General features: G+C 47.4%; 1 long non-coding RNA gene across 1 annotated transcript; it reads left to right on the plus strand.

The window, feature by feature from the left end:
• Positions 1 to 4,690: 4,690 nt before the first annotated feature.
• LOC125940678 (uncharacterized) lies at positions 4,691 to 10,026 on the plus strand. Its single transcript, XR_007463872.1, has 3 exons — positions 4,691 to 4,815; positions 7,026 to 7,242; positions 9,803 to 10,026. It is a non-coding gene; the product is annotated as an uncharacterized LOC125940678 (long non-coding RNA).
• Positions 10,027 to 25,192: the final 15,166 nt, after the last annotated feature.

The raw sequence follows: 25,192 nt of genomic DNA on the forward strand, positions 1-25,192 counted from the left end.
CTGTGTGAAACTTTTGAAAGAATAACCCTGATAGATTCTGGCACTACCTAAATGATCCTCACTAGAAAGCTGACAAGATTTCGGTTAATGGCCGCGTAATAATGGACGGAACCCAAGATGGCAAACCAGTTTAACTTCCACTTTCACTCTGTCTGTTCACCAGGTCAGCATACCGTCACATATGCAACGTTTTTCTTCCAACCCTTTCTGCAGATTGTATAAGCTCCGAAAGCGTAGTTAATATGATACTTAACCTGAAAACTAAAGGTTTCGTTGGTCCAGATGAAATTGCAAGTGAGTTTCAGCCCCGCTTTGCCGAACGAATAGCAGATATACTAACCAGGTCGACCTGTTCAGATTATCTTTTACTGAAGGCTTCGTTCCAAATGGGGCTGGCTTCTATATCGTGTAGTTCCCGGCCGTGTTTAAAAAAGTGATCGACTGAATGCTGCCATCAACCGACCTACTTGATTAGCACCCTCCGTCTCCAAGGTCATGAAAGTTTTGTTTTCCAATTTCATTGTGTAATTTCTAGATAAAAACAAAATTATTTCTCAATTCCAACTCGTCTTTAGGAAACGTTTGTCTACCACCAGCCAACTAGTTACAACCATTCATGAATTGGCGCTAGCACTTGATCAAGGCGAAGACATTGATGTTGTATTTTCATATTTCAGTAAGGCATTCGATCGCGTTTTACATGGAGTAAACTTGTACTAATACTGCAGAATATTGGTCTTCCTCTAACTTTTCTCAAATGGATTATTTGACACTTTGCAGAGGACTGCATTCTTTAAGAACTGTCACTTCTCTGGAATACCAAGTATGCTCACAGACTCACCTCAACTGTGTTCTAGAGTGGTGCTTGGGTTGATCGATGAAATTAAATGACGCCATATTGTTTTTCTTCAGGGGTCTAGAAAGAAACATTCTTTAATTTGATTATAAACTTAACGAGCGTTTACCAAACCAAGTTCATTGGTATAAATAATCAGGGCATTTGTATAAATATCACTACATTGTATAAAATATCAGTCATAGCTCCTCATGGTCCAGTAACATTAATAAAATGTGAGCGTCCTGCTCTAGAAATCTTGGGTTCCTTCGACAGAAACTAAAAGCTCCCCATCTCATATAAAAATGTTCACGTATAATACACTCGTGAGGCCCCAACTAGAATACGCAAACATAGCTTGAGATCCGTACTTAAAAATATGACAATTACAAATTTGATATGAATCACAGGAAGGCAGTTCGTTTCATCTTTAACCGCCTATCGTCGCAAGGATTCATCGACTCAGCTAATGACTAACAGCATTTTGTCTTTAAATAAGAGGAGTGCTGTTACAAGAATAATTTTGCTTTGATGGCTCTCTAATGACTTTAATATCAGCCTCAACTCGTCATACGCACGCCCCCGTTTATCACGATCGACACGTCACGCTCATAATCTTCAGACAGCACCACATTTGGAATTCGTTTTTCCCCTCACACTATCCCACAATGAAACGCTTTTCCTGAAAATTTGCTAATGATTGGTGATGTCAAAGCACTTCAGAGTCTGTTACTGAACCATTTTCCTTTATAGTGAGGTTGCATTTTAACATCTTACCAAAGGTGTACTCTCTCTAGGGTTACCACATTTCTTCTCTTTTTTACACATTATTGAATATTGTTTTGCACCATGTTCTTTCGTATCTTGTTTTAGGCCCACCTTGTTCCTTGGACTGCAGTATATATTTAGTAAATAAAAACAAAATGATAACACTGTTCCGATAAATAATCTGACTTTATCTTCCTGATGATGCACGCAGCTTCCTCTCTGTATGTAATGCATGTTGTGGAATTTTCAATACACCCACAGACATTAACAATCTAGATTCCTTGATTCTCTATACCTAAGTAGACTAGATTTATCTAATACTGTAACGCACTTTGAATTTTATTTTACTTTATACTGATCGCTTCATTTAGCACCGACATTATTCAATTTGTGTTTCTTTTGCTTTTTTGGTACAGAACTGCTATTTTACTGTTGTTGGCGTCCCTTCTGTTTAGAAAAAAATGGTATGAAGAGTTGTGCCACACTATCGTTGCCATTGACATCAGCAAAAACTGCCAGCATGTGATACGCGCTTTGTTCACGGCACTACGTTCCCACGTCGCGAAGATGCCTGAGAGTTCGACGAAGGATAAGGTGGAAGCAGTGCTGGCTCTTGAGTCGGTAATACTCTGCTCTACTTCCACATACGCTTAGTAGCATAATGGCGATTTTTCACCCACTGGTCCATTCCTTCGTTCAAAAATGCCCTTAATAATGCAATGGAACGGCACCTGTATTCTACAGCGTCTGTGCGAGCTCAGCCTTTTCCTTCGAGATATCCCTATACCAATTCTAGCCCTATCGGAGGCCGGTCTCCCAAATGGAAGGACGATCCCAGGGTACATCAGACATGGCAATCCGAGTATACCGTCATTTGCAAATGGAAGTGCGATGATATACATCAGGCGAGAAATACCTAACGTCGCCTTACCAGTGCAAGACCTTTGTTCTACCTGATTGGAAGTCACCGCTGTGAAAGTGTGCCTAGGAAACCGAAAACTTAGTGTGGTATCGGTGTATTTAAGTCTACGAAGGAAGGTCTCCATGCATGGAGGCGTTTATAAAGGACTTTTGCATTCGTTACCCCTCTCCAAGAATAATATGTGGCGATATTAACGCACATCATTCGCTTTGGGGAGATGAGATTGCAGATTCCCGAGTCAACGAACTTGTCGCAGCCGCGGATGCTGCTGACTTATGTATCGTGAACGGTGGCGAACCGACTTTCTTCAGACCACCAGCTTTATGGAGTGGCATAGACCTCGTGTTCCACGGCGTGTCTCATAATCAGAACTGGTTTTGGCACGTAAAACCCCAGAAAGAAGAACCTCGTGTTCCATTATACCGACCTTTTCGTATCGTCGATAACGGCCCCAGACAGAATGGGCAGCGCCTGTTTTCCTATTTTCAGCAACATCACCGGTTTTCACACTGCTGGTCGACAATTCTCTACTGTGACACGCTGGGACACATACGGAGAAGCGTTGGACGAATCCCCAGGTGAGCTGTTCGCAGATATCCTGCGAAGCAAGAGCGTGGCTAGCCCAATGTTGAAACTGCCAGCTTATTTCCCTACTCCTGATTTGAAACTAAAGAACCTCTGCGCAGCGCGAAGGAGAGCGGAGCGGAAACTAATGAGAAAAAAAGTGAAATCTCTCTGCGGAAACTGAATACAACAGGATAAATGCTTTCATCCGTCGTCACACAAAAAGGTTAAGACGAGTTCAGTGGGCTGCTTTCTGTGAGAGTTTATTAGGGCGGCGTTGTCTAGGTCTCAAGTGAGCTCTGTTGTTTGACTGTCCCAGTCCATACCGTGACAGAAGAGAGCGACGATGTCGTTTAACGACGCACGAGACCGATGACTCGGAATTCGTCTCGCCCATCAGCTCTGAGCTGTCGGACAGCCCCTTCGAAGGTACGAAACATAATGGCATGTCGAGTAGTCTCACGTGACACTGGTCGAGTCGCCTTGCAAGGCACCGAAGGACATGAATGACATTTCATCCCTGCAGGTCTGTCAAGGCAGCATTCTGTGTCTAAAAAAGCCGCCGGCCACAACTGTGCTAAATGCCAATCGTAACAATGTGCGTGGCGGCTTTAACGTGATAGCGCTAACGGCCCCGTGTTGCAGAAAAACCGGCGTCTTCTGTCGGCGTTGGCGCCGGCGTCCGCGGCCGAGAAAATCATCCCTAACTACGCAGGGCCTCCGAATATATTTAGGTATATGTATAGCGCACGCTTTCTTATATGAAGTGCGCTATATGCGGGTTATATTGCCACACCATTCTATCACTAATGTTGCTTGTCATCCCTGGTCACACATTCTTGACAAAGCTATTCCCTCGGAATTTTGAGAATCGCAATCCACAAACAAATGTCATGAAACAAAACACCCACAGTGCATGCCTTTTATGTTAAATCTTCTCACACTGAAATATTAATAGTGCGAAACAAACACAGAAACTTCAAAACGATGTAATTTCTAATTGGCACGGTCTTGCACTATCTCCGGGATCGGTCCTAGCTCACAAGAGGCCGCGTTTCTAGCAGAAAGCTCGCCTACGTGCATAGCGTTTGCCGCCACTGTTTGCAAGTAACCGTTACGGTAGCATAAGCTGCAGTCGTTGGGAACCGTGAGTAGCAGTCAGGGATCTTAGAATGCTATCGCGTTCCACTCTTTAAAGCGAATTGCTTTAATTTTTTTCTTTAGAAGTGATTTTAACGATTTTCTTTAATTCAATTATTTCATGAGTATTCCTGTATTTTCTATGATTCTGAATCTAGTTAGTTTAATTTTACCCGTTGTTGTGCTGCTATTGGCATGTTTTGGCCCTGTTTTGCGCTTGTGTTTTCTGAGCGTGAAGACGTGACAGGTGGCGGGAAAAGTTTCACGGCAGGTGGCAGGAAATGCCAAGTCTGACGCAGAGAAGCGAGTACAGCAAGGGAAACCTGTTATTTTTCCAGGTGGTGATAGAACAAGCCAGTACGGTCATCTCATTGGTTTGACTCTGTATAAATGACTTGCTAATGCACACCGGCGATATATATAAAGAAACGACTTCATTCATTGTGCAGTAGTGCCTTCGCTCTAAACTCAGAAACCCATTGAAGAGGTCCGTTATCACGTGAACATGAGCATATCACTTGGGTGCGTTGTTATTCTTAATTTCCTGCTATCTGTTTTCGCAGGGCCACCGCCAGTTAGGAAAATCGTAAGTGAACGTTGGATGTTCTTTTTCTTTTTTATTTCAATCTGGCATGTATTTTCAATTTCGAGGAAACTAATGCCACCTGTCATGTTATGCTTCAGCGTATGGAAGCTTTTTTTGACGTGACACGTTTTTAAGATCGTCCCTTGGTAAGCCGCATACAACGAAAACACATAGTAGCATTATCGCTTGTATTTTTTCTTCCGTACAACCACCCACATTGCATTGGTATCTTTGTGTAGAGGAAGGAAGACATTACTCGAACGTTCCTATGCCGTGTACGCAGGTGACGCTGTTGTCGCGCCACGGATGATGCAATCGGAGCTAATTTAGCCTATCGGTGGGCGTTTAGGGAGGCTTACCTCGGCAGCGTCTTTACCGATCCGAACCTAAGTAGTGGCACTTGAGATAGCTCACCCACCCATAGTAAGCATAATATATGAAACTCAATCATGTGCTCATAAGATTTTTTTTTTTTTTTTGCAGAAATTTTACATTTGCTCGATTGGATTGTAGCGTCCCCCAGATTTCGACATGTAGGGTCCCAAAATTGAGAGAAGAGACAAGGAGAGCAAGACAGAGAGATGCACAACCCCTTTGATTTTACGACAGAACGTGTTCGTCCGTATAGGGAGCGCAAGGGCAGGAGATTAAGGCAAGCGCAAAATCCCCAACCATCTACAGGTGCGGTGGGCTCGAGTGGCACAGGGCAGTCTCGGATGCGACCAGTAGGCGGGTAATTTCTGTACCCTAACGCCCGAGCACCCTCTGTAAAACAAATGAGCCCACTACGCCCATAGGTGATGAACAGAATTGCCAAATTAGACCGTAAGAAGCCCACTGGCCGTACAAATAAATTAGGCAAGTAAGCTTTCTAATGCATCAATAAATGTAACTCCTGCATGTCGTTACGTTATTTCTGCGCACCAGTGCTCATACATCGTCTGCACCACGCACAGGACGTTTCACGTAACTTTTTGCGGCTGTGTGTTGCCTATTTTTGTAAACCCAAGTTAGCCTATGTTGAATGCGCTCCTTGGATTTGTATGATAGTAGATATTATTTGATATATGACGCCACGAGCGCCGAAACAATAGGAAAGTAGACAACCGTATAATTATTTAGAGCCAGACGAATCGAAATTATGTCTTTAATCTGCGTCAGTAAAGAAACAGGACACAGGCTGACCTGATTCATTTTCTGGATCACCAGAGCATTGGGATACAGCAATTTTTGTGACGCAGTCGCGAAACACTTCATGCTTGCTTCTCACCTTTGGTTACGAGCTTGAACATAAGTCCTTTTCAGGCGAAGCTTGTTATAACTCAAATTTCGGTGACACCCATGTACGCACAAAATTACCGTCATCAACCTTGGCTCGAGCGTCGTCGTCATCGTCTCCGCACGTTGGCGCCTCTTAGTTTGCGCTCTTGCTCGTGCTCGGCACGCGCTCGTGTCAATGCTCCCGCGTTCGTCGTCGTTTTCTTCCTCAGCTGGCTGCGTTGCCGCTAATCAAGCCAGCGTAGAATTTCACTTCTCTTCTGTCGTCGTAATGGGGAGGCCGCGTTTACGGGGGTTTGAGGTATCGCTTAAGGGGGGTATGAGCCATTCATTGTCCTACGCAACGAACATATTTAATTTTGAAGTAATTTCATGGAAACCCATCCAGAATGAATGCGCTCGGGAAAGGGCCCGTCGTCGACGTGCAGATTCTAGCCTGAGGGCTTCCGAAGCACAGACGAAACGTCAGCGAAGAGCCGCGGACCCCGAGTTGCGGGAGCGCGATGTTGAGGCCAAACTTCAGAGTCGTCTAGCTCCTCCAGGAACCCGACAACGGTGGTGCACGCCTCGGTCACGCTAGCTCCAACTTCCCCGGTGCGACGGCCAGGTTTCAACGCGATTTTCTCAACCGGAACTTCGTAGCCAGCTGCATCGCGTGTGACCGGTTGTGGTTCGAGCACAACGTGGTACTTGTCAGTGCAATTCGTTCCGAGAAACACCGAAGAAACACACGACAAGCTTCGCTCACCCCCAATCTCCTGGACAAGGGAGGGGCTACCGATTTTTTTTTTTTTTTTTTTTTTTATGAGAGCGCATATGAGAGCGCACGTCTCATAGGAGTTTTGGAAACAGAACAAGCAGAATTTTGAAATAATTATGACTACGCGTGCGACATGGCCATTTGCGATGTAGCTACGGTGTGTCTTTTTCAGGCAGAAGGCCATGTAGGACAAAGCTGCGAATCCAGCGAAGTATGTGGGCCGATAGCCGGCTTCTGCTGTGTAATTGAACGCTACGCACCAGGACAGAAAGGAGTCTGCCAGAAACGTGCTCTTCTTGGTGAGCCGTGCTCTATCACAATGTACAGATCCAAGGATGCGAACAATTACTACGCCCCATACGTGGGGGCCTGCCCCTGCCTTCCACCAAGTAAGTTACTGCAAATGTCAAACTGAACGCTTGAAAACACATATTTAGCAATGCGTTACAGCGCTTATTGTTCTTTTATTTGATGCTCCTAGCATGGCACTGGGCCTTAGGCACAAGGGGCAGATAAACTTATCTGTGGCACGGCATCACAAGGGCGAATTGCACGCAAATGACGAGAACGCGCTGAATTACATTTATATGCAATCATATGCCTCGTTATGCTATGCAATCAACAACGAAATATAAAGAAATTGTTACGACCGATTCCTCATTGCCCTTATAAATAAATGACTTGAGTGCTGAAAGTTCTGCAATTTCGGCTGATAAATTGTATCAGATACAGCGTTAGCGTTAGTAAATAGCTAGTAACAAGTTACGAGAAGGGAAACAGAGGGGCTGGATTTTTGTTAATCACGACCATATAAAGCCAACAGGCAATAAAGCCATGTGGTAATTAGCTGTGGTTAGAATTGAAATGTAGAACTTAGGAAAAGGGAAAATGAAAGCGGACAAAAAGAGAACTTGTCGCCGGCGGGAGCCGAACCCGCAACCTCCGCGTTACGCGTGCGTTGCACTACCAATTGTGCTAACGGTAGCGGCCATTAATCCATCCACTATCTTGGGTATTTATGTCACCTATAGATCTAAGAGCACTTCTCTGTTATAAACGCGCACGTTGAAATTTTAATAGCAGCTAAAGTATATTCTGGAATAGGTATACAAAAAAAAAACACGTGGTTTGTTTCGGCCCACATTTTGCTCTAAATTTATTCCAGACCGAGTATAAATGAAAAACTACTCAGAAGGCTGCGCGGTATTCACAAAATCTGTGTTTAAATTTGTACAGGGAAAAAAGAAGCACTTTGACACATTAGTGTAAGCCTGCAGATGGAGAATGCCCATTGCCATTTATTATGGCCATTTCAAGCTAGCGTTTAAATAACTTGAAAAAAAAAAAGGTTCATGTGGCAGTTAATTTCAATAATGCCATAGGTTTGTAATTTTATTATTAGTAGTGATATAGAGCGAACAGCTGTACCGAAGGCTTTGTTTAACTCGAAAAATATGACTACTCCAAGTTCACTTTTGAGCAGAGATGTGAACATACTCTGAGTTAGCTCCAACAACGCTGATAATGTTGGTCGATTGGATGGAAAGCCATGCTAGGAATCTGTTAAAAGCTTGTCTGCGTTGAATTAGTGTCTCAACTGATCCGCAATGCCATTCTACAACCCGTATTTATAACGCTAAGCACAGACATAGGCCTATATAGCTGCCAGATTTATTCCTGTCACCACTTTTATATTATAACAGAAACTAACGATTTATGAAACGTCAGGATATATGCCTTAGGCTTATAGCATTATTAAATATTTTTGTAAGTACTGGCGCAAGTACGTCAATATTTTCTTTGAAAGCTTTTCTGGTAATACCATCGTGTATGACGACGTACGCGTCATTGAAAACTACTGGTAATCACCGCTCCCATGTGTAGGGTAGCAAACCGGTTGTGTTAAACTGGTTAACCTCCCTGCCTTTCCTTCTCCACTCTTTCCTTCCTTCCTTCCTACTGGTAATCACTGATGACAACCTGGACCGATGCTCTCAGAGCGCTAAGGCAACGCTAGGAAGATCACGTGAAACGGTAATTACCATATTTCATTTGCTCAATCCTTAAGTGCCTACAATTGTAAGACGGATCCGAGTTTTCATGGCCGGAAGTGAAAAAGCGAATGCCCTCGAACGTGACGCCTGTCCGGACTTTCACATTTCAAAAACATTCATAGGGCAATAACCTTCGCTTTAACCTCACCAGAGTTTCATGGCAAAATAGGGAAATATCGATTTGTTCTCTTTTAGAAAAAGAGTTTTATGCGTTTATAGAGTGAACCGAGTGTCGTTCCTTGTCACCGACTCGGAGGCCTGCCTGGAAATATCAGTAGCCCAGAGAATGTCATCTTCAGTACCGTTTTTGGCTTATCAAAAGCCGCATTTATTAAACGCCTTCCAAAGAATGGCAGCATGGCGAGTTTCAACGGTGCGGGCACAAAGATACCGCAGTTCATACAGCCACTGTTCTTAGATGGTCTTACAATCGAGGACCATCGGCTGCAGCGACACAAGACTGGATTGGATTACACAAATTTCGTTATGACAAGGACGACAGCTTCTCGCTATTGCAGTTTTCGTTTCGCACTCAAGTCACACTCGCATGACAGTTTTAGGTAATGTTTCAGTAAACGTAAGCGTGCTTTAATCGATCAAGCACGCTTTATTACGAGACGAAGTCGGCCTTAACGTGGATGTTATTACCCCATTGACACTTTAAAAGCTCTCTTATGCTCATAATAAAGCTCAAATACTCTGCTACCAGACTTCGTAGCACGTCTAAATCGCTCTGAGACGACTAGTCCAATTTACCACGAATCTCGGAATTGGAGTCAAATTGCACATTACTACTCGGAGACGCTAATTACCACCATGAATCGCCTTCCTTGTAATAATAACTGCAAACCTAACACCCTTTTGTCTTTCCTTTTTTTTTTTTTTTTTTTTGAAGGACTCGCTTGCACAAGGACGCTGGACAACCGTTATAATTTGGGTGTCTGCGAGAACTTATATAACTGAGCTCCTGAAATCTACACGTGGAAAATACTTGCGTACTCTAACCGCAGATGGAGGGTTTTTATTAAAACCTCTTTTTCGAACTTTGTGGGTGCTGCCTTGCCGAGTAGACACGGACTTAACCACTGGGTATTTGCCACTCGGTAAACAAATAAACATCTTGGGACACTGGGTAAATACAACTGGGAAGGTGACACTCGGTGTGCGCCAGTTCTTGGCCAAAACCGCATAAAGGATGTGTGCCTCTCCGTAGGTGCCAGGAACTACTGTTTTCGCAAAATAGTACTTTCAATCTATGCGGGTCAGTTCTGATTGTTTTTGGCTGTAGGGTATTAACTATAAATATGCCTCCAAAATTAAATAAGCAATGTTCCAAGTTCTGGGGCTGCTACATGTTTATGTAACCTGTTAAGCGTTTTCCTTGTTTCTCAATAGATGGCGCAGAATACTAGGCATAACTTTCTTGAGCTAGCTCTTGTTCAATGAAAGTTTTTTTTTTTTTTTTTCATTGTGTTACGAATTAGGTAATTCAACCTGTGATTTACTTTGGCTTCATTTTTCTGCAATATATACATAAGAGAAAAACTAACTTCCAACAGTTTAAAGCTTGTGGTCCACTGAGCATTATAATGTTTGCTCCGGAAGAATTTCAGCTATAAAGCGGCAACCAAACTTAGGAAGAACACGGCTGCGCCCGGCAAGAAAAGGCTTCGCCGTATCGTATGCTGTAGCTCCAAGCACGGCGCGCCCTTTCACGAACGAAATTTCGCTCATTGTCCGCGAAAACTGTTCGGCGTTTAAGCTTAGCCTATAATCGGGAACATCGCACACCGCAGATAAGCGATGAAGTGAAACCGACAAGCATGCGGTTTCTTGGCGCACGCGGAGATAATTTCGCGGCGTAACTTAACATGGCACGCGGCGCCGTTAGCAGACGGCGTGGAAAAGATAGCGCTCGCCGTGCTCATGGCAGTTGCGCCACGCCTTTTCAATTGTCTTCTGTACGAAAATAATGAACTACAGCAGCACAAGTTCAACATTTAATAACGTCTTTTCCTTACCTTCACCGGTCAGGGTCCTCTCTTCCACTCCAACAGACGGCACAGCCGACCACAGCAGTGTTGTTTTGGCCAGGTCGGCGTAGCCCCATTTGGTGAAGTGGTCCGAGCAGAGGGGAAAGCCGTTGCACATCGACCGATTCTTTAACAGTACCGCGCGAGCGTCGTGGGGCCGCACGGTCAGCGCCTTCTAATGGCGCGAAGCGACGAGATTAGCAAGAGTAACGCATGCGCACCATGTTCACTCGAAGTGCGTTTCGTCTGCTAGGCTCTTCCTACCAGCACTACACAGCCCCTGGCACGATTAATTCGGCGCAAGCTTCCCGGCTTGTTGGAGGTAGTAGGAGGGTGTGCCCCTAGCTTGCGTCATTGTGTGCTGCTCTAGTGCGCAAGCACAGGAAGGAAATGAACAAAACGTGCAAACCTGCAATGCAACTGTATCATAGGGGCAAGAAAGAGTAGCACAAGAGGGGATTATCAACTTTTCGATCTAGTTTCAAACGTGGCGCATCAACTATTTGTACTTTTTTGCGCACTTTGTTCTTGCGCACGGTGTATGTAAAACCCCTCTATATAAAAAGTAGCGACACGCTTTGAAGAATGCCGCCTCCTCCTCGCACACCCTGTCCGAGGCGGACGCCGCGTCGGTATTGGCCTATTCACATCACGTGGGCCGTCGCGCCGCCGGGCGCTGGCTGCGTTTGTTTACGATCAGCGCTCCATCGCCATTTTCGCCCGAAAAGCGCCTACCGACTGGCGAGGAGCACGACGATAGCGGCGAATACAGTCGGCGATCGTCGAAATCTGATCAGCGGCGAAACGCGCCGGCTTTCATACAGTGAGTCATCGAAGGTTCCACAGCAATCCCTGCAGGTGCCCGCGTGTCTTCTAGAAAGTACTACACAATTCGCGACACTCAATAAGATTACATAAGCGTCGGTGACAACAGACAATGGATAGACGCTTCGATAACGTTCGAGAAACTTCCGATACATGCAGGTGCGTCCTGCGCCCAGCGATAACGTTTACCATTTGTTAGCCGGTGAAAAGCTGTCAACGGTGAAAGATAAACAAGTACACGGTCTCAAGCGGTGTAGGCGGCGCCACGGTCGAGAAAGGAGCGCGCAATAGAGGAGAAACGAGGAGGAGGGAAGGCGGAGGAGGAGAGCGTCGCTACTTTTTATATAGAGGGGCTTTAGGTGCATGTGCACTACAGCGCCATATGTTACAAGAAAAGTCGCAGTTTCAGCTGAAAGGCGAAGCATCGATTGCGATATCAAATCAGTGGACAGCTATACAAAGTCAGGATAGTAGTTTTATCGGTCCGTACAAACTTGCAAACATAGGCACACTAACTAAATTAACAAGCAAGGTGTCACGCGCGCACCAGCAAACATGAACGCGTCTCACTCGATGACCGCGGGAACTCGCTATCAAAACGCTGGAGTGAGCGCGGCCGCAGCGAGCGAATTGAGCTTCGTGCCGGCGCTAGCATCAACGTCGGTCTTAGCCGCGGAAACACAGGGAAGGACGGACTCTGCCCCCACCGCAGATGGCTTTCAAGGTACAGCCGTGCGGGCGGGCGTTCGCGGCACCGAAGGCGCCCCTCCCACTCTCCCCCCGGAGCCTTCTGGCCCGGCGGGTGGACCCGGCTGCCCTACCCACCCTCCGGAGCGTTGTGCGCGACTGGAAGACTGCGCGCTTCCTTCCCGCTTGCCCCCCTTGCCTGCGCGAGCCCCGATTGCTGACTCACTGTCGCATGATTTCGCTCGCACGTACAGCATACGGCAAGCGACGACGATATTATCGCCCTTTGACTTTATACGAAACCTCACTGCGACGACAACGGTGACGCCGACGGCAGAAATCCGCTTGGCGTGTCCATATAATTGCTGTCGCAATAAAACTATGCCTCCGGTTTCACGCGCACTTGCGCGCACTTGCACTTGATGCGACAGGGCCGGCGTCATGCCTGTGGGAACAGTCTAGCAGACGAAGCTTGCGCTTCGAGAAAACTTTGTGCGCATGCGCTAGTCTTGGCGATCTCGTCACTTAGCGCCGTTAGAAGGAGCTGAACGGCCGGCCAGTCGACGCTACTGTTAAAGAATCGGTGAACTCTACATCTGCTCCCATGTCAGCCCCGTTTAGCGTAATGTCGCCATGTGTCACATCCGAAAAATGCGCAAAGTACCGCGTGGTCATGGTTAAAGAACCTAAAAGCAAAACCTAAGTTCAGAGTACGAATAAGCGACGAAAAAATTCTCCTTCTAAACCCAATTTGGAAAGTGAAGCGCACCTCAGTCGTCGCACCGGTGGCTCGAACTTCTTTTTTGTAATTCAAAACGTAAATGGTGATTGCTACGTAATTGATTTATTGTTTTTTTTTGCTTCTGCCGTGTTCCTGAAAATTCAAAAGTGGTAATGTCACAACAAGAAAGTGGTCACCGGAATAATCTCCAGCGTAACCAGTTTGTGCTGCAAACATTCAAATACCTTCGGAAAATATAAATTGCAAGCTTTCTACTGAAGTAAAAAATGAACAGTAACCGCTAACATATACCGAAGGGAAATTTTCGTCTGCGCGTCAGCTAGCATCAATTGGCTCATTAGCATCTGTCAATAAGTAGCTTCAGTTTCTTAGAACACCGCAGAAAAACGTGCCGCACCAAACCAAAAAAAAAGATGTTCGCTAGAAAACAAGCGCGGAATATATTTCGTTTCGTCCTACAGCTATTTTGATAAGGATAGCGCGTATTTCTTCATGACGACTGCAGAAAAAATGTGCTTACCTCTCGTCCGCTGGGAAACGGAAAAATTTCGCCCTGCTGTTCTTCCTCGAAATGCCACACCAAACAGCTGCGCAGCACGCCTTGTATCCATTCCTCTGTTTTTCCGACATTGCCGGAACGTTCACAGGCACAGAAAGAAAAATTTTTAACTGCGGAGCGTACGAAAAAACGTGCACTTGCATGCCTAGAAAGCGGCAAGAGCAGACGAACAGAATGGCTGCCGAAGCGATAAGAGCGACAGCGGCCCCCGTTGGCGCAACAAGTGAAGCGACTAAATAAAGATATTGGACGCCGAAAAAGAAAATAGCCGTAGACACATTTTATTCCTAAACATAATTGCATCCCTTTTCTTTATTGCTAGGTAGGTTTAAAAGCTAGAGGCCCATATGCAAAAGTTACTGAATTTTCCTTTGGCTACCAGTGTCATGGCGACGCTTTATTGCCAATACCGGAACTAGCCCCACTGTACACCCACTGCCTGCGCAGCCGCGTCTATCTGCCGCTCCCGAGATACATAGGCGCTATGGATGGACGGCGCAAATGAACCGTGGCCGAGGCGGCTACTTCTTCGCAAGGCTTCCCACAAATTGGTGACATTGGACGACCGAGTCCAGCCATGCCACCGTGTCGGATGATGATTTCTATACACTGTTTCTGAAATGTTTTTTTCCTTGCGATCGAAGAAAAATCGTCAATTGCTTCATCTTCACCCAAGAACGGACATAACGAGGAGGGTATTGCAAGCGAGCGACAGAACTTCATTTGAAATCCGGCGATTGGGAGGCCCGGGACTGGGGCCACCTAGATGGCCACTGGGAGCTGTTGCTCCCGCATGGCATCCATGGCTCCAATTCCCTCCAAGACCAAGTTTGGTCTTGGAGGGAATTGCTAATCGACTTTTATTTCCATCCAAATCATGACCAATCCCCATAGTCGGTATGAGCCATTAACAGAGGGCAAACAAACAAACAATTAGACGGATCGAGTTAGTGCCAAATGACGTCGCAATGACAACCCCGCATGTAGCTCTTACATAGTAGCTCACAGTATTCGCAGTCGCCAAAAGCTCGATATAGGAGCAATGCAAATAGGCAAGAAAAAAGGTTTCGCTCGAATCCCGTAGTTGGCTCTGCCTAATTTCGCTCGTGACATCAATTTTACGAGAAGTCTTGGCCTCATAAATAATTGCTATCCAGAAATAATTGCTGTTAAAAACAACTCATCAAGCCTGGAACGTAAGAAGCTATTCACACGGCAACTGTCTCATCACTGCCGGCGTCAACGTGATTGAAAAAAAAGAAGAAGAAACGCTGATAGGTGTTGGAAACCACCCGATTCATGGCCAATCCCCCACTGTGGGTATGCGCCACAACCACTCAGGTCAACAACAACAACAACAACAACAACAACAAACAGTAGTACTGAATGGTGGAAATAGGAAATATTTTCACGCGTGCATATGATGCTTATTTGACGGGGACCGTTTTTCACCGGATCGTCATGCACTGATCGACTGGCCGTTGGTCGTTCATCACAACGTCTCGAAACTCATCACACCGAGCACAACGCAACCTGACCATGCTGAGACACGAAAGCAACAAAATAAACATTATGCACGAAGAGTATTTCAATAAAATATTTTCAAATAACACAATTTCTACCGCCTGGAACAACAAGCAAAACTTATGTTTTTGGTAAAAGATCTGCGAACCTTAGTTACATAAAACTGCACAGTGAAACTATATAAATCTGGCCCACATACACATAGTCGGTGTCTGCATTTTAATTCAACTAACATGCAGTTCTATACCATACAAAACTGAAGTTACGTACATCACAAAGCAGTTAAAATCTCAAACAATATATCCAAACAACATTTGTTATATGCATAAGAAATGATTTATTATTATCATTTAAATATTTTCAATGTAATCTTCAATTTTTACTTTAAATATATACATTATTCTTTGAACGCTTCCCCCTAATTTCCATCGCGTCACCATATTGCCCTCTGGAGCTGCCTGGGCATCGCCACAATGCCCTCTCGACTGGTGTGATTACCCGTGAGCCCAAGTCAAAAGCATTGCAGAAACACTGAATTAGTACACAGTAATCAGGAGGCAGCTGCCACTAAGACTGCCTATGAGTGGCAGCCATGTGCTCATGATCATGATACCGTCATGGTCATTCCATGGTTGTCATTTCAGCTTTGTGATCGGTCTGTCACCATGCCACCGTCCTCACGCCTTCTACGCAGACCCAGACAACCCAAGTTGTGTAATAGCTTTGGCCAGTAGGTATGTATTCGTGGGGTCAATTACCGACGTCAGAAGCATTCTCCGGAAGTCTCACTTTGAAATATCTCGGCCGCGGCGGCCGCATTTCGATGGAGGCGACAATGCAAGAACGTCGTGTGCTTTCGTTGTAGTGCATGTTAAAGAACCCAGGTGGTCAAAATTATTCCGGAGCCCTCCACTACGGCGTGCCTCATAATCAGAACTAGTTTTGGAACGGAAAACCCCAGAAAGAAGAAGAAGAAGGCTTCAGAAATCTGGTGAATCACTACATAGCTCGTATACTAATCGCATTATCGTCGACAATCATCGGGATATGAGTTCTGTCGCAATATTTTAAATATCGCTTTGACCGCGTCTTTTAGGCTGGGTCAATCACCTCTTCCGACGTCACTTAATATTGACCCCAGCTTTTCAACGACGTCAATGGTGCCTTTAGAAGTCACCTACCATTCATCCCGTTTCTTCTGAGGGGGTGAGACTATATATTGATACAATATGGATTTGTCGACTTCATCTCTTCTACGAGGTCAATAACCGACGTCAGAAACATTCTCCAGAAGTCGCGATTTCTTTTTTTTTAGCACACTATCCAAGTATATTAAGTTCCAGTAGCACTTTCGTTCCACAATCATGTAAGTGAACTGCGGCGCCAGAAGGTGAATGCAAGGAAGTATCGCTTGAAAGTATCGACTTTACTTAAAATCAGTGAACTACTCAAGTGCTCGGCACCTAGAAACATGAGCACATTCGTCGGGTGCTATTACAGCGAAGCTGTATACCTGTCGTTGGTTGGAAAATTTCCTGGTGTTAACACAAAACTGCATACCCGATACCAGCTGCGCGATAGCTTCGCCGGGCTGGGGGAGAGAGAGCAGAGAGAGAGAGTGAAAGTAGAGTATAATAATAGCATGACGCAGCATTGCGAGGTGGAAGGCTGCGACTGCTTTCACAACAAATCTGTGGAGAGGCGGGGCCTCGCCTCGATGACGTATCACCATTTTCTTTTTTTTTCTTCTCTCTTTAGCGGCGCGGTTGGTTGTGCCCCGGTGCTGCGGCGGAAGCCGTGGTGCCGGGCGCCGATGCGATGCGGCGGTTGTTGGGGGTGTTGCGGAGCGCAGCGTAGCAACACCCCAAATGAAAAAAAATACTGATCCAGTCAGGTAGACTGCTCCCTCCCTGATAGTGAGATTGTATCTGGATCATCAAAACAGTGATGCGTTTATTTAGGAATACCATCGATTCCTTAACAGCAGCCAGAGTTGTGCCTAGTCACAACCAGCCCAGTGTGCTCTCCATTGGAACGCTGCCAAACAGACAGGAAGAAAAATGTCGCAGTTTTTCCCGAAAGGCGAAGCATCGATTGCGATAGCAAATTAGTAGAGCTATTCAGAGTAGGTATAGTAGTTTTATAGGCTGCATAAACTTGGACACATTCGCTTACTAACTGAATTAACAATCGTGGAGTCAGCGCGCACGAGCAAACATGAATATATTGCACTGAATGACCGCAGACAACGACTGTCAAAACGCTGGCAGCAAGCGGAGCCGCCGCAGCGGGCGAAGGTTCGCGTGGTCTATCGCTTCAACGGAAACTGAGCGGCGAATGCACAGCGCATACAAAGGTCAGAGCCGTGTGGAGGTGCGGGCGAGCGCCACCGCCGGGCAAAGTGCAGAGGAGTTGTGCAGAGGAGAAGCTGTTGGCAGAGTAGAAGCTGCGCCCCCCCCCTCCCTCCCTCCCGCGCTGCCATTCCCGCTTTCTTGCTTTCGCGTGGGAGATTAAGTGGCCACTTCCCGTTGCGCCCGATTGCAAGATAAGCATTTGGTGAAGCAGCACAGCGTCGCCCCGCCTCCCTGCCTCCCATACCCCCACGGCCTTTCGCGCGACGGTCGCGTTTGCTTTCCGACGTGCGTTCGCTCTCCGTGATAGCGCGCGTCCCCCGCGCGCTTTCGCTCGCGCATACGGCGCTCGGCGACGATATTATCGCCCTTGGCATCTATACGGAACCTCACGGTGACGGCGACGATGACGGCGACGGCAGAAATCCGGTTGAAGTGTCCATATAATTGCTACCGCAATAAAAAAAAATGTCACAGTTTCGCCCTAAGGGCGAAGCAATGAATGCGATAGCAACACAGCAATGTCATACGAAGTAAGGTGAGCGGCTTTGGTAGCAATATGAATTGTAGTAAACATGAGCTGATTAAGTAAGGAGGTGTGCTGCGGCGTAAGTAGACCGACATGAAGAGAGACTCGATGACCACGAGAAGGCGCGTGTGAAACGGTGGTGTTGATGAGAAGCGCTTCCCGTGGGCAGCGCGTGCGAAGGGACACATCTGTAGCGCTGCACTGCCGATCCGGGCAGCATTGCATGTGTAGCGTGCGTTGGAAAATGTGGCCCGACTAATACTAACTGAATGAACAAGCGTGCTGTGAGCGCGCACAAACAAACATGAATAGAGCACACTGAATGACTGCAGACAACGACCGTCAAAACTCTGGCAGCAAGCGGATACGCCGCATAGGCGAAGGTACGTGCGGTCTATCGCTTCAACGGAAACAGCGGCGAATGGCGCATAAAGGTCAGAGCCGGGTGGAGATAAGAGACGGTGCGAGCGAGCGACGAGCGCGGTTGTTGGCAGCGTAGAAGTGCCCCCCCCCCCCCCCTCCGCTCCCTCCGGCGCTGGCTTACCGCTTCCTTGCTTGCGCGTGGGAGAGATAAGAGACTGTGCGGACGAGCGACGAGCGCGGTTGTTGGCAGAGAAGTGCCCCCCCACCCCCCTGCTCCCTCCGGCGCTGGCTTTCCGCTTCCTTGCTTGCGCGTGGGAGATTGAGTGCGTTCGCTCTCCGTGATAGCGCGCGTCCCCGCACGCTTCCGCTGGGGCATACGGCGCGCGGCGAAGATTTTATCTATACGGAACCTCACGGCGACGGCTACGGCGACGACGACGGCGACGGCGACGGCGACGCCGACGGCAGAAATCCGGTCGAAGTGTCCATATAATTGCTATCGCAATAAAAAAGAAAATGGTGATACGTCATCGAGACGAGGCCCTGCCCCTGCACGGATTTGTTGTGAGAACGGTCGCACGCGAGGTGGAAAGGAGGAGTGAAGGCATGTGGTAGTGGGTGGCGTAGAGCTGTTGCCGACGCCGATCGCATTTCCCCGCGTTCGCGCCGAACGCGCCTTTTGTCCGTGACTGCAGCCGATGCCTCCGGCGGCGGCTCGGCAGGTTTCGACCAGACAACTGGACACTATAAAAAAACAGCATATCCACGAAGTGAATGATGATGAGTGGGCGAAGCACCGGGGGATCAGTCGGGTAACCCTGAATCCCCCGTACATTGCCCACTCGAACATGCAAATGAGTGACAACACATGTTTACGGTAAATACAATGTTGTTTTTTTGGTCGTATACGGTATTGAGGTGCGGACGTCGTTTTCCCTTCATTAAGACTGCCTTATGATCAGTGCAGCAGCACGGCGACGCGGGCAAGCGGACCCAGAGAGGCGGCGAGAGCGCGGGAAGCAGCGGCAAAATGCCGGAAGCATTCTCTACCTGAGGTTGTTTTCCCTTTTAAGACTGCCTTGTGATCAATGCAGCAGCACGGCGACGCCGGCAAGCGGACTCAGAGGCGGCGAGAGGGCGGGAAGCGGCGTCAAAACGCCGGAAGCGTTCTCTATCTGAGGTTGTTTTCCCTTCATTAAGACTTCCTTGTGATCAGTGCAGCAGCACGGCGACGCCGGCAAGCGGACCCAGAGGCGGCGAGAGCGCGGGAAGCGTTGGCAAAACGCTGGAAGCGTTCTCTACCGGAGGTTTGTGGCGCCGATGCTCGGTTCAAGCGCAAGCTTCGCGATCCCTCAGCTCCGGGTCCGCTTGCCGGCGTTGCCGTACTGCTGCATCTTTGCGAGCCCTCAGCTCCGGGTCCGCATGACGGCGTTGCCGTGCTGCTGCAGCTTCGCGAGCCCTCAGCTCCGGGTCCGCTTGCCGGCGTTGCCGTTTTTCTGCAGCTACTCGCGCCCTAGACTCCGGGTCCGCTTGTTGTCTGCGTCGCCGTGCTGCAGCAGCTTTGCGAGCCCTCGACTCCGCTTGCAGTTGAGCCGCCACTCTCGCCTTTTCAACCATAGCGGGCGCGCCGTTATCAGAAGCGACCGTTGTCATCTGTGGCTCAAGAGAGAAAGAGAGCGCGCGTCGGGAACGAACGCCCTTGTGTACCGCAGCGCCCCTAGCGGACTCCATGCAAACCAGAGCTACGGACGACGACGACGACGAGGGGGGGGGGGGGAGAGAGAAGGCTCGGCCCTAAGGTGCTTCGCCACTAAAAATTTTTATATAGTTGCTTCCGAAAGACTGAAGCGAGAGCTAGGGAAGCTGAAACCAAGCGTCACAGAAGAGAACATCCAGAGTTTAGATTGAGGGAAGCCGAGAGTTCGCGTAGGTGAAGAAATGAAGACACAGAGGCTTGTGAACGTGGCCGGTTGAATTCATCGCGATACTACGCAGAACATCGCAAAGAAATTCTGGGTGCCAGGAAACTAAGTGTGCGGTTTGCCACTACTTTACTAGGCTTTCCCCTGCTCCACTGGTCTCTCGTGTTTGCCGTAGCAGAGCCACGCATAATTTTTACAGCGAAGCTGTATACCTCTCGTTGGTCGGAAATTTTCGTGGTGTAAACACAAAACGCCAGATTAACAGTTGTTAGTAAGCGGCATATCTCTCTTTGCAATCAAGCATATATATATATATATATATATAGTGATGCGTCACCATTCAGTTCATGCTAGGACTCCCATAGGTAGACCACCAAAATTACAGACACTAGAAGAGCAGAGTGCATACAATGCTCGACCATGTGTGGTGTTTGCTACAGCTTCACTGGACATTCTCGTTCGCAGGGCAGCATGACGGCCAATTTTTCCTCTCCTTAATTTCATCTTAAGTACTTTCGCAGCGCCAGTTGAGGAGAGCGTAAGTGCACTTTATGCTTTCTTTAACCCTGTAATTTAGTAACCCTGCACAGTTCAACGACAAGAAATATTTGAACCACCGTATCTTGAAAGCGATTGGCGATGGGGACAAAGTGCATGCGCCGAGTGCCGGTAGTTTCGTATGCGCTGTGCTTCCGACATTTAGTTCGCGTTGAAGCGAGAGGAGAGATAGCGCGAAGGTCAATTTGCCCGCTGCAGCTGGCGCGCTTTCTCACTCCGGCGTTTTCACAACGAGTTTCCGCGATCATGGAGCGAGATATGTTCATGGTTACCTGTGCGCGCGCGACACCGTGCTTGCCTATTTAGTTAGTAAGCGAATGTTTACAACCTTATACGGCCCGTTAAACTACTATCCTTGCTTCGTACAGCTCTCTTCTAATTTGCTATCACAATCGATGGTTCGCCTCTTGGGCGAAACTGCGACTTTTTTTTCGTCAGATGGATACCATACAAGGTCTCTGCGGTTCGCCTATAATGGTATCGCATAAAAATCGAAGTTGCATAATTATTGAGCCCTGAAATATATGTGTCGATACAGAGGGTCAGACTTTTTTCAAGAAAACCGATGAAAATATAACCATTTACGTATTCACACCATGTAACGATGTAACTCCGCAACAAAAAGCATTGGTGTAAACTGTGTCTCTTAAAAAGTTTATGCGGACGAAACCTAAATATTGTGTATGATAATTCAACATGCCACGATTTGTACGTAAGCATATTGTAAATCTAACATGAAGAACTAACGCTTATAACAGATTTGTACACCGACATATGTCTTACTGAAAATTGCTGATAAGAGCTGATGACGTCCTCGATTGCTGGTTTCAGAGCGTAAGGCAATGATATGAAGATAATGTCAAGCAGTTATCTAAGCTCTACTACGAGACTAATTCGGCACTACTGTATATATTATTACCAATGAACACTTCAAGAAGTTTCTTATTCTCTTAATAGAGCTGAAATGATCGCAATGCACCACATCACTCGAACGCTGTGAAACGACTAGTCGAAGTTGGAAGTTGGAGTGATTTTGTACATTGCTCCTTTGGGGTGGTAAACAGCGTCGTTAATCGCGCTCCTCGTAGCAATAGTCACAAATTTCTCACCAATTGCCTTTCTTCTTTTGAGGCTTCACTTGCTTCCGGACGTTGAATTGAATTGAATCTTTATTTTCGTGTACCGTACATGAAGGATGGTGGGAGTAAAAGCTGCATAATAGCAACTTGACTAGCTCCCGCTACCTACAAAAGGGCTGCAATGCAGTGACATCTAGGGCGCAATCTTGTACGCGTTCCAAAATGGAACGGAGGCGGTCCGTTCCATCGAGCCGCACACGACTGGTCAATTTGAACCATGAGCCGCACACGATTGGTCAATTTGAACCGTGACGATCAAATCGACCAATCGTGTGCGGCTCGATGGAACGGACCGCCTCCGTTCCATTTTGGAACGCGTACAAAATCGCACCCCTAATAGTAAACAACACAGAACCGATCAAACATAAGATATGCTAATTTTTACAATAACAATAATTCAGAATTATTACAAAAAATGTCACAGTTTCGCCCTAAGGGCGAAGCAATGAATGCGATAGCAACACAGCAATGTCATACGAAGTAAGGTGAGCGGCCTTGGTAGCAATATGAATTGTAGTAAACATGAGCTGATTAAGTAAGCAGGTGTGCTGCGGCGTAAGTAGACCGACATGAAGAGAGACTCGATGACCACGAGAAGGCGCGTGTGAAACGGTGGTGTTGATGAGAAGCGCTTCCCGTGGGCAGCGCGTGCGAAGGGACACACCTGTAGTGCTGCACTGCCGATCTGGGCAGCATTGCATGTGTAGCGTGCGTTGGAAAATGTGGCCCGACTATTACTAACTGAATGAACAAGCGTGGTGTGAGCGCGCACAAACAAACATGAATAGATCACACTGAATGACTGCAGCCAACGACTGTCAAAACGCTGGCAGCGCAACGTACCTTCGCCCGCGCTACGTGCGCTCTATCAACGGAAACTGAGCGGCATAAAGGTCGGAGCCGTGTGGAGATAAGAGACGGTGCGGTCGAACGAACGACGAGCGCGGTTGTTGGAAGCGTAGAAGTGCGCCCCCCCCCCCCCCCCCCCCCCCCCCCCCCCATGCTCCCTCCGGCGCTGGCTTCCCGCTTCCTGGCTTGCGCGTGGGAGAGATAAGAGACTGTGCGGAGCGACGAGCGCGGTTGTTGGCAGAGAAGTGCCCCCCCCCCCCCCCCCCCTGCTCCCTCCGGCGCTGGCTTTCCGCTTCCTTGCTTGCGCGTGGGAGATTGAGTGTGTTCGCTCTCCGTGATAGCGCGCGTCCCCCCACGCTTCCGCTGGGGCATACGGCGCGCGGCGAAGATTTTATCTATACGGAACGTCACGGCGACGGCGACGACGACGACGACGCCGACGGCAGAAATCCGGTTGAAGTGTCCATATAATTGCTATCGCAATAAAAACTGTCAGCCCTTCCACTAGAGTGGAGATGGAGGACCAGCGAAGCTGTACTATGATGGGAATTATGTATTTCCAATTATGACTATTAAGATGTGATGGTGTAATAGGTTATTTGAACTATTAAAGAACGAGAAATACATATGATCCGGTGGTTTTCATTTATTCAGTGGCCACAAGGACCATGGACTTATGGTCGCTACGGTACACCGCCATAGGGTGTACGGCAAAGGTTGGCACGTTCTTCATAAACGCCTCACCAACGCCGCGCGTGTCCGGTGGAACGCGGGCAAAACGCCGCCGCCGGCGACAACAGTTGTGCGCGTTGTTTGTGTGACCTAGGAAGCCTACATGCAATGTGTGACCGCACACAACCGCTGTCAAAACGCTGGCTACGTGACGGACCGACTAGACGCCGTTGTCCACGCTGTTAGGAGAGAGGCGGGCGAGAGCCCAGAGAGAGTCGGCGCAACACCACCTAGACTAGGAGAAGTCTAGGTGGCGTTGTTTGGGCGGAGACCAGATGTTGTCACCGGAGCCCTGGCGTGGCGGACGGTGTGTCCGCTGCGAAGTTCCGTGGCAACGACAGGGAACTGGCACTTCCAGCAACAGGTTACGCGAATGGAGCTGCAGTTGTACTCAACATTATTTACAAGGTATACTAAATGCGAAGCATTTCTTGGCGAACATTTGCTACTTTGACACTATCTATCTATCTATCTATCTATCTATCTATCTATCTATCTATCTATCTATCTATCTATCTATCTATCTATCTATCTATCTAGGTGCCTACGACTTTGTGCTCTCATGGTCGTTCCGTTAACTTGGTATGCACCAAAATTGGCATACTATGACAAGAGTATATGACGAACATAAATGATATGTCATGACATGCGTGTCATGTAGGCCATGAAACAGCCGCCTACGTCTTGGTGTTCTCATGGTCGTTTTGTTAACTTGGTAGGTACCAAAATTGGCATAGTATGACAGGAGTGTATGAGGAACATAACTGATAGGTCATGACATTGTCATGACATGCGTGTCATGTAGGTCATGACAATGACCCACCGAAAAATATTAGTACTCAAAAACCACTGAAATGGGTTCGGACGTGGGTGCTAAGTGAAGGAAAAGCTACAGGATGCTGGTATAAGTCGTAGTCATGAGCATGACTCAGCAAAATGACAATCACTCAGCGAAAAAAGATTAACGCTCAAAAACCACTGGAATGGGTTCGGACGTGGACACTAAGTGAAGGAAACACTCAATGATGATGGTAGAAGTCATGGTCATGGGCATGACTGAGCATAAATGACAATGACTCAGCGAAACAAGATTAACACTCAAAAAACAGTGAAATAAGTTCTGACGTGGGTACTAAATGAACGAAACACTACAGGATGTTGGTAGAAGTCATAGTGACGAGTATGACTAAGGCTTTCGCGCTAAGGTCTCTTAGATGCAGATAAAGGGACTCCTGAGGATTCTTGACACGAATGTCGTGGCATGCGTGTCATGTAGCTCATGAAAGAACCGCCTACGTCTTGGTGCTCTCATAGTCGTTTCGTTAATTTGGTAGGCTCCCCACACACTGCTTTGTATAACATCGAGTCCCACAGGGCGTGGGATCTGCCGGCTATTTGCAAGAGCCATCGAAGTGCTGACCCTATGTAGTTGTGGTGGCTTCAACACATGGCTCATGCCCATGAGGCGTATT

This window comes from Dermacentor silvarum, chromosome 10 (genome assembly GCF_013339745.2).
Source record: "Dermacentor silvarum isolate Dsil-2018 chromosome 10, BIME_Dsil_1.4, whole genome shotgun sequence".
NCBI lineage: Eukaryota > Metazoa > Arthropoda > Arachnida > Ixodida > Ixodidae > Dermacentor > Dermacentor silvarum.